The sequence below is a fragment of the Miniopterus natalensis genome, chromosome 15, assembly GCF_054644295.1.
Source record: "Miniopterus natalensis isolate mMinNat1 chromosome 15, mMinNat1.hap1, whole genome shotgun sequence".
Classification (NCBI taxonomy): domain Eukaryota; kingdom Metazoa; phylum Chordata; class Mammalia; order Chiroptera; family Miniopteridae; genus Miniopterus; species Miniopterus natalensis.
In genome coordinates, this window is record NC_142095.1 from 35,546,986 (window position 1) to 35,557,749 (window position 10,764).

The 10,764-nt window shown below is 37.0% G+C and overlaps 1 pseudogene; it reads left to right on the forward strand.

Moving 5' to 3' along the window:
* The first annotated feature begins 1,584 nt into the window (after nt 1-1,584).
* On the forward strand, nt 1,585-2,050 carry LOC148091448 (large ribosomal subunit protein uL23 pseudogene; annotated as a pseudogene).
* The last annotated feature ends 8,714 nt before the right edge of the window (nt 2,051-10,764 follow it).

Genomic DNA, 10,764 nt, shown 5'->3' on the forward strand with positions numbered 1-10,764 from the left:
ATTATCAGAGATATTAAATAATTTACCTAAAATAATATGACTCATTAGTGGTAAAGTTTGATTTACAATCCAAAGTCAGGGTCATTCCTTAAGATACCTCTGTTCAATCAATAAGATGCTTCTTCATGCTAACCACTGGTAAAGATCAGAAGAGAAATTCCCTTACAAGAGATTGGGAACTGAATTGAGAAACAAAAAAAATATCCATAAAATAATAAAAAAGTCTCTGTATGATCTAACATTCTCCAACTTGGACCCCAAGAATGTTAATATATATACTCATTGGAGAAAAAGAGGGATGTCTCCATGATCAATAAACTGGGTAACTGAATTAAAACAACTGTAAAGAGGTGTATATTCATTTATTACAAGACATCTCAGAATCTTTCACATAAATGTGCATCACGAATTTCCAAGTGGAAGATGGAGCACTCCCTAGACATAAAATCCCCTGGAAAAAAATGAAAAATGCTAATAGAGAATGGCAATATGTTGATCGTTGAAAGAGAAAGTTAATCTGGACAAATGAGTAGGTACTCAATCTAGCCTTTGAAGAAACTGGATGGCCTACACATTGCCTGATGCTACAGCGGTGAGCATGAAGAGGCTAGGACAAGGCTGCCATGCTTCAGATGGAAGGCTTAGTGAGAGCAAATGCTAGAGCCAATTAGAAACAGATCCAAAAGTCCTGCTTGGGTTTGGGTATAAGTGCTGCATTTGGTATGAAAATGAAAATAAAATGACTATGAAACACTGAGGCCATTGCTAACTGTGATATCCTGAAGTTTAAAGGAAACAAAACACTAAGGCTTGGAAGATAAATGATTCTCTTCACTTATCAGGCAGCTTCTACATGTCGCTTATCATGTGATCCTCTATATATTTTCAAAATGCATGTCCTGAGTGTATGTATTAATATTACAGCTATATAATAAATAAATAATACAGTAAAGAGATATTATTGTTATTCTTGGCAATGACACTGTCTTCTTAAAACAAAAGACATAGTCATTCATTGTGGTGTAATTTCTTATTCAATCGTTACCAAAACCTCTGGAGACATATAAGGCAGTCATTATTACGATCTTTGACATGTCATAATTGAGAAAAGAGATGCATGTCAAAACGCCTTTGGTTCCAAGTAACAGCATCCAAGTAAAAACTAACTTGAGAGAATTTAGTAGCTGAATTGACTCAGAAAGCTATGAGGTCAGCTTAAAGTATCGGAAGACATAATACATTTGTTTAGTGCCAATTTTCTCTCCAGGAGGGCAGAGACCTTGTCTGTCTTGTTCGTGTCATGTCCCTAGAACTTTGGACACAGTCTGATACTTTTAAGATGCTAATTAAATATTCACTGAAGAAATGAATAGCATAAACTATTCTAAGTAAGACAGCAATGGCCATCGGCACAGGCACCCACGCTGGCCATAAACAACATGTTCTTAAGTGCAAAGTATTTTGAAAATTAACCACAATAACTTTTTTAGATAAAAAATATGATAGTGGAAAGGAATATGAGTTTTATAGAAATACTAAATCTCAACTTAGCTTGAAAAAATGTACAAAGACCTTGTTAAGAAGATGGCACTGAGAGCAAAGAAGGAAGCCCCTGCCCTTCCCAAGGCCAAAGCCAAAGCAAAGGCTTGGAAGGCAAAAAAAGCAGTGCTGAAAGGCATCCACAGCCAATCAAAAAAGGAGATCCACACATCACCCACCTTCCAACGGCGAGGACACTGTGGCTCTGAAGGCAGCCTAGATATCCTCGGAAGAGCACACCCAGGAGAAACAAGCTCGACCACTATGCCATCATCAAGTTCCCCTGTCTACCAAGTGAGCCATGAAGATAGAAGACAACACCACACTTGTGTTCATTGTGGATGTCCAGGCCAATAAGCACCAGATCAAGCAGGCTGCAAAGAAGCTCTATGACACTGGCGTGGCCAAAGTCAGCACCCTGATCAGGCCTGATGGAGAGAAGAAAGCATATGTTTGACTGGCTGCTGACTATGATGCTTTGGATGTTGCCAACAAAATTGGGATCATATAAACTGAGTCCAGCTGGCTAATTCTAAATACAAAAATTTTACACTGAAAAAAAAAGTGCAAAGAACTTGGTAAAACTAACTGGGAAAATTATTAAAAATTACAAAATGGAATAAATACCCATTTTATAAATTTGGCAATGATTGCTTACAGATTGTGAAATATCTTTAGTCCAAGAATTTCCTTTTAACAGAATTTGACTTCACTAGCAAGAAGATATTTTGGATTAAACTGTGCTCTTTCTTTGCATTAAGGAACAATTTAAAGTGAGCATTAATGAAAGAAATTATATTTTAGAGGGAAAGAAGAGCAACTAGGAGGAAAATAAAGACAGAAGGTTAAATTACTTTTAGGTCCTGATAGCTAGAGTTCGGTTTCAGAGGATGGAGTTGCTGGGCAAAGTAAGTAGCAAGTTAAAGTAGAGTCAAAATTCTCTGGAGGTATTTGAATACATGGGTGACAAGACTCTTCTTAGTTTCATAGTCACTAAAAGATTTCCAAGCAGGAAATTGCTGTTTAGAAAGAACAATGTGGCAGCATTGCTTACAAAAGATTACTGTGAACAGAATAGCAACTACTGAACTAGGAGCTAGACCATAGGGAAAATCACTGAAGTTCAAGCTAGGGATATGGCAGTGGGGAAAAGACAGGAAAGGATGGTCAAAGATGAAGAGGGCACGGCAGCGCGTGTGAGGTCAGACAAGGATCTCAATCTTGGCTTCACCACAGCTCATACCCTGGCCATCATGGACAGGGCACTCAGTAGTTACCCCTGCCCCGCAATTTTACATCTCACTTCTAATGGTTCCAAATCTTCAATCCTGACCACAGAGGAAGCGCATGATCCCGGCCTGACGGGATGGTATCTCCTTGGCATCAGTGGTCATGTGACCCAACCAGGGCCCACCAGCACCCTTCCCTGGGACTTATATATTGCACTGGAAGAAATTCTCTCCATGTTTAAAAGTCCCCTCTGCAGCAGAAAAGAATCACAGAGGCAGGAGAAAGTTCCAAATGAATTGAGTCCCCAGTTCCAGTCCTTAAGGCACCCATGCATACAGGTCTTCCCTGATCTTGGAGCTGACTCAGTATGATTCTTAGCTATATAAACCAATAAATTCCCTTATGAAAACTTAAGTTTAATTTTTTTCACTTGAAACCAAAAGAGTTCCAATAATGCATAAGCTCAGTTTTCTCAATTGTGACATGGCAGCATTGGCAATGAGCTCCCCACACATCCTCCAGAGTTGTGCAAGGCTCAAAACAGAAATCACACTCTAAACTATTAAGCACTGTAAAAATTAAAGCTCTCCACTCTGAGTAGATATTTTTTATCACAATTGAATCAATATATTGTAAATGCACAGTCATTTTCCTTTTTTACAGACACGTATGTATCTGATCTAAAACCAAAAGAATGATGACTTATAATACCAGCTTTTATGTGCATGTTTTATAGAGCCAGTCAGTCAGCTAAGAAATTAAGTAGTTGGGATAATTACTAGAGAGCTCATTCTTAAAGAGACTATCCAAACCATCTTCAGATGCAAGATTTTAAAAAGGCAAGGGTTTAACTTTTTCTGTTAATATACATCTTGAACAAAACAGATGGAATGAAGCTCTATGGTTTCAACAGTTTAAAGATTAGTACAATTAGTATATGCAGACTAAGTTAAAAATTTTAAGTTAAGTTGTGACAATGGTTTGCTATAATTTTTGCAACCTGTTCTTGATATTGTTCAATTAGTAAAAACAGTTAGAATCATTACTCAGCTATTTTAGATTCTACTTTTTCTTTCCATTTAATTCCACCTTAAGCCCCTTTAACTAACTAAGCACAAGAGATCAAGCTATGGAAGATTGACTCCAAGATGAAAATTAATTAATATCTAACACTGTATGAAAGATTACTTTTTGAAATACAGGGAACTCATCTTTTACATTAACATTACCTAAATTTAGAGAAGACAACTTTTTCCATTTGGTGTGTCTACAAAAAAGATAGTAAGAAAAATAAATAAGTTTTACTCTTAGCTATGAGGTTTACTTTGAGATATAAAATGAAGTTTTTGGTCAAACAGGTACCATTATATAATAAAAGTACAGCCCAAATCCATTAAAAGTATATTTTTCAATTAAGCATTAAACCTTGTCTCTCTTCTGTTAATTTCATATGCTTGCACAGGCAAAGAAATTATTAAATATTATTTGAATTGCTAATACAGGCCAACTAATTGTGCTAAAAAAGAACTAATCCAGCCCGATGGCAATTATCCATGTGAAAAATTAGTTTTCTTAGGAGGTGGCATTGTGCAATTTGGCTTCTAATTGGTGTATGGCACCAATTAATGTCTAACAATACATCTGGCAAATGAAAGAAAATTTATTGAAAATGAGTAAAATGTCATGCTTTAGTAGTACAGACTAATGTCAGTGTTTGTCTCCCACTCCTTTATTATTTTATATTATTTTTTTTTTTTGTCTTGCTGGTTAGGACTCATTTGCATTTTCTTCTAGCCCTGTATTAGCCAGTAGCCTTTCTGGGTTCCCAACTTTCTTCAGTTAACAATTGATAGGCACTTACCCACTTTTTGGTGTGTGCCATGCTCTCTGGTAGGCCCTGGGGAAGCCCCAGAAGCAATCAAGATATATTCTTGTTGTTATGTGTTAAGGTTGTGTCTCTTTTTCAATAAGCTTTCCTTGACATTCTAAAATTGGTCCAGCCTCAGTATTTCTATAGCAACTTGTAGTTATTTCTATTTTGTAATTATCATAATGATGACGACTAATATTCATAGTGGGCTTGTTATGTGTCAAGTATATTTTTTAACAACTTTACATGCATTAACACATTTAATCCTTAGAAACATGTGAGATAATTACTATTATTATTACATCCTTATTTTATAGAAGAGAAAATTGTGCCATAATGCAGTTAAATAACTTTCCCAAGGTCACACAGTCAAGCGAGGGAGTCATGTGTTTTTTTGTTTTTGTTTTTTTGGTGTGTTTTTTTTAAATATATCTTTATTGATTTCAGAGAGAGGAAAGGAGAGGAAGAGAGAAAGATAGAAACATCAATGATGAGAGAGTCATTGATCAGCTGCAGCCCGCAACCCGGGCATGTGCCCTGACCGGGAATCGAACCCTGATCGCCTGGATCCTAGGTCGATGCATAACCGCTGAGCCACTCCCGGCCAGGTGAGAGAGTCGTGTTTTAAGCACAGACTATCTACAGTGTCTGTACTCTTGGCCACTCATCTATAATGTCTTCATTTTAGCCAAACTCCACTTAACTGACTTAGTGAATGAACTAAAAAAGAAATTTGAAAAGAATAAGTGTCAGACTCATGAGAATATAAATTAACACGAATGCTCAAAACATGCTTTAAAAATAAATAAGAGTGAGACAACTAGAAATGATGTGGAATCCCAAACAGTAGACTCACACTAAAAAAATAACAAATGTTTGCACATGTGTTTATTTTAACCTAAAGTAAAATGTTATATATATATGCACATATGTATATATGTGTGTGTGTATGCATATATATGTGGTATGTGTATATATATAATTTCTATTACTCCACTCTCTAATAAAAAAATTACTTAAGTGACTAAGTATCCATCCTAATCATATTAGCTAACAATGTTTCCACCTTTCCCAAGTTCATCTGCCTACTTGTGTCTACCCCCCATGACTCTCTAAGCTGTTCATTTAGCACCATGATTAGCAAGGTTTTTACATACATGCGATGCTCACAAAATACTCTTTAGATGGATGGGTGGACGGATGGACAAGGTGGGAATGATATCATGGAGAACAAGAAGTCTGGTGACGTTAGAGCCTAGTGGGGAAGATCATTGAGAATGGTAAGAAAAGCTTAGTCTCTTGTGTTGGAAAGTTTGAGGATTTTCTGAAAGTGACTGGGAGCCACTCAATTTGAGGAGAGGATTAACATGATCATACATGGGTATAAATAGAAACTTAACGGTGACAGACCAGGTGAGAAAGACATAAGACACAGCAGTATTGAGCGTATGATGGCTATAGCATTGTGCCTGGCAAGTGTCTGAGAACAGGAAGCCGAACTGACCAAGCGCCCCAGCTTCCTCTGAAATCCTTCCTAGCATTTGCCTTGAGTGCCTGCTTCCCATGGGCTACTCACAGGGAATGACCAAGCACAGCAAGGATACCATGCTAGTCCTGGAAACATGAACAACTCTGATGGGTGACTTGGGCTCAAAGACTCCCTGGTGGCCTCACAGAATACCCTTGGATTCAGGGCAGACTTGGACACTTCTGGACAACCTCCAGTCTCTCTGTCACTAGGGCCCAAATCTGCATCACAGTCTGCTGATTCCCCCAGCCTCCCCTGGCTCCTTTTTCATTTGCTTTTGTGAACAGGTCTCCCAAAATATGTCTTGCACATTTTATCTTGTCTTGGCATCTGCTTGGAGGAAAAGCCAGTGGTGTGTTGGAGTCAATTCATACAAGCTCTTGAGATCAACAATTTAACTTTCAGGAATTTTGCAAGCTAATTTTTAAACATTCCACTATCAAAAATTAAATTATATAAATTTACAATTAAATAAACTATTAAAAATAAAAGCAACAAATACTCAAAACTTAAAATTTTCTAATTTTTTATTATATTTTTTTATTACTTATGCTCTTGAAGTTACTTATTTCTAATGATGCAGATCCTATACAATGATGTTCCCCCCCACACCTCTCTGTGGGCTGCAACATCACATTGGCAATTTGAAATTGGCCACAGTAGGGGTATTTATGCCATAGAAACCAACAAATGCTATAGAAATCAACAAATCAATATCTGTTTCTATCACCTCTTTCTTTCAGAAAGCTGGTTGTGAATCATTTGCTACAAACCATTTATCTGCATTCATACTGACACAGTTTTGACAAGAACTTATAGAAAATATATTCAGAAGTGATATAGTTGTAATATCAGGCTAGGTTGTAAATTCTCTGAGGGTAAGAACACTGTTTACATTTTCTTTACAAGTGTGGTTAGAGCAATAGGATACTTGGGAGTTAACTTTAATAAAATATTTCTTAAAGGAAGGAAAAAATTTGGAATGCTAAGAATAGAGTAAAACTTAAAAATCAATGTTATTCAATTTCAACATTGTGCAAATTAAAACTGAACCTGAGCTTTGCTCATGCTCACACAAGTAACAGTGGAAATAGAACTTATTTAAGAAAAGCAACGCAGCACAAGAATACTCTATAATCTACAGCAAAAGACAGAGTGATGTATATTTACAATTTCAAAGCCACTATATTTTCCTAGTCTCCCTTATTTGCTCTTTAGTCTAAACTGATGTTGAAATAGAGCTTTTCATTGGGAAAAAAAATCAATATTGTTTTTGGACACATAATTTATTTCAGTTCTATCTTCATGCATCTTAACTTAGACATTTTATGTCAAGTTAAGCAATAAACCAAAACTGTGTTATTTGGGTTGTCTGTCCAATGCCTCGTAACAAAACTAATCTAAATGCTCATAAATAAAAACACTTGCTCTGGGATTCAGAAGAAATCTTCCAAATTTGGAGATGTGGGACAAAAGTTTTTCATTTTATTTTAGCAGGAAGCTGAGTCAGTAGCACAGTGATTCCAAGCCTTTGGTTTGTAACACCTCTGTAATGTTTCATATTTTCAAAATAAAATTTATTTCAGCTCATCTCCACTTTTAAAATATAGCACTTTTAGAGCAAATGTGATTGGTAAAATCAATCTTATTATGGTTTGAATAAAATGAGTCTGAACTAGAATGTGAATCACTTCTGTGCTGAATAACCTCCCTGAGTCCTAGAATTTAGGCTAACAAGAACATTGTCTCATCCCCTTGCTTCTGCCTGGATGTCATATTTTTCCCTGGCTGACTGCAAAAGCAAGGGGTTCTGAGGGCAGTGGCATTCCAAGTATGGTCCTCAGACCAGTAGCATCACTTGAGAACTTGTTAAAAATGGAAATACTTGGCCCTGACGCCAGACCTACTAAATCAGAAGTTCTGGGAAATCGTGCTCACCAGTGTGTTGCTGTCAAGCTCGTCTAGGTGATACTGGTTTGCACGAAAGGGTCAGGAACACTGTTCCTGGTGTTTAGGTATGTGACAGGACCCATGAAATGAACTAGGAAATTGGGTCCTTCCAAGAATGTCCTATCACAAAGGAATAAGACATAAAGTCAAATATACAGGAAAATAGTAAAACATGCTGGCACCAGTTTCCAAATATCCATGTGTTCTAAATTGGACACTGCAGACATCTGAATAATGGTATATGGACTTTTAAAAAAAATTATCTTTATTGTTGAAAATATTACAGATGACCCCTTTTTTCCCCATTGACCCCTTCTACCTCACACCCACCCCCTGCCCCAGGCCTTCTCCACACTATTGCTGTGTCCAGGGGTTGTACATATATGCATATAAATTCTTTGGTTAGTCTCTCCCCACTCACCCACTCACCCACTCACCCACCCCCACCTTCCCTCTGAGATTCATCAGTCTGCTCCATGCTTCAGTGTCACTGAATCTATTTCAGTCATCAGTTTATTATTTTCTTTAGAGTCCACATATAAGCGAGATCGTGCGATATTTGTCTTTCTCTGCCTGGCTTATTTTGCTTAGCATAATTCAAAAATCATATAAATAAAGAGTTACTCCCTTTTTACGTATTCTCTGTAACACACACACCACGTGTACACCACAAGAGCATTCTCTGCATTCAAAAATGGCCCGAGGGCAGTTTTTTCTACAGAAATGTGTGACCAGCCATAGGTAAAATCCTACAATCCTTAGGCACTGGGGAGTTGCTGCAGGCTATGAGTAGCTCCCATTCTTTTGCTTTCCACCGGTTGACCTCCCTTTTTAAACAGTGGAAAAATCCAATCCCTAATATCTTTCCACTTCCTTCCCCAATTGGATTCTCACTGTACATTGGTGGTTCCCAACTCTGTTCATCATTGAGCACCCCATTTAACTGCAGGATTTTGTCTAGCAATAACTATTGAGCAATACTAATTTTGTTTTCTTAGATCTATTAAAGACATAATAAAAAGGTCCATCAAACTTTTGATTTACACAAGTTACCAACTGTTCCCCCAACATATTGTTTTATAATTACAATTTTTGTGGCCATTTCATGTGTATACTTACGGTTTCCTGCAGAAACATTTTACATATTAGAAATACCTCTTTGTTGTCCAATATGATCTACACAATCTCAAAGGAAATCGATTTCTCTGAATTCTGCACAGGTATACTCTCTGGGTGCAACTATTCAAAGAGCTCTACTGCTTTAAGAGATGCAAAATCCCTTATAGGGCTACCAAAGATTCTTCCTCTCTATGCACCCCCCTCATCCGCCCCTAGTCCTGTCCTTTCTCTATAAATTCCAACTACCCTGGTTTTCTTCCTGTTTTTCAAACAGGAGTTCTGCTTCCCATCCTAGGGTCCTTGCAAACGACCTTCCCTCTACCCCAAATCTTCTCCTGGCCCCTGTAACTTGATTACTCCTACTCATTGTTCGACTCTCAGTTCAAATATCTCTTCCTAGAGATAACTCCCTAGGGTCTCCTCCCCTATCACCTACTCCCACCAAGCCAGCTCCAGAGCTAAACAAGGTCGCCAAAGTATTGTCTCTTAATGCTCTGTGCTTTTCCTCTGCTGCAGACTGTATCAGTGAATTTATGTAATTATTTGATGACTCACTCTCTTCAGAATGTCAGCTTCATGGAGGCAGAAGCCTTTCTCTGTGGTATCCTCAGTACCTACCTTGATACCCAACACATAATATGGGTCAATTAATATTAGTTGAATGAATAAATGCACAAATATAGCAAATGCATTGGGTTTATTATTATTATTATTAAGACTGAGGTAAGCAGTAATTCCTAAATGGGTTCTTACTGCTAGAAATAGACAATCTCAGACCTTCAAGTTGATAGGACCTCAGAGTTTCATCTAAATATCTAAAAACACCATTGTTGCTGGATTTTGAGACTTCACATGGAGATTTTTCAATTACATGAGAAAATGCTCATGAAAAAAAATTCAAATGAAAATGCATGAAATACATTTTTATATCCAGTGTGAACTCAACTGTATAAAAATATAAATGCATGAAAGAATAGAATTTCTCTGTTCCCTTTATCACCTTTTCTCATGATTGTCAAGAATTGGGAGGGAGACTTTAGAACAATAATGCATTCAAATTATTATTACAGGAAATCAACACAGGGAGTAGAGGAAATCAAAAGAAAATCGTTATAAAGGAAATCAATACTAAGAGCAACAACAATAGCAACATTTTTACAATGTGCCAAGCATTATTCTATGTGCTCTACATGTAATTACTCATAATAAACTTACGAAATAACTCCTATTTTTATCTGATTTGTTTACCTTAGAGATGCTCCACTCTGAAAAGGGTAGGTAGCTGCTGTTCTCCTAGTTTAGAGGGGATATTTTAGGAAGAGTTTACATGGACACAAGACACATAGAAAGGATGGGAAAGATCTGGAGCCTTGAGTATATTCTGGAAGGAAAGAAGAAAGATGGAGGGATAGAAAAAGAAATCCAATCGGGAAAGGATCTCTGAGTACCTAAGAGATTTAATATCAATTAAAATATTTCCATAAGGGAAGAGTAAAAAGATATTTTTGTACCACACCTTGGGTTGTAA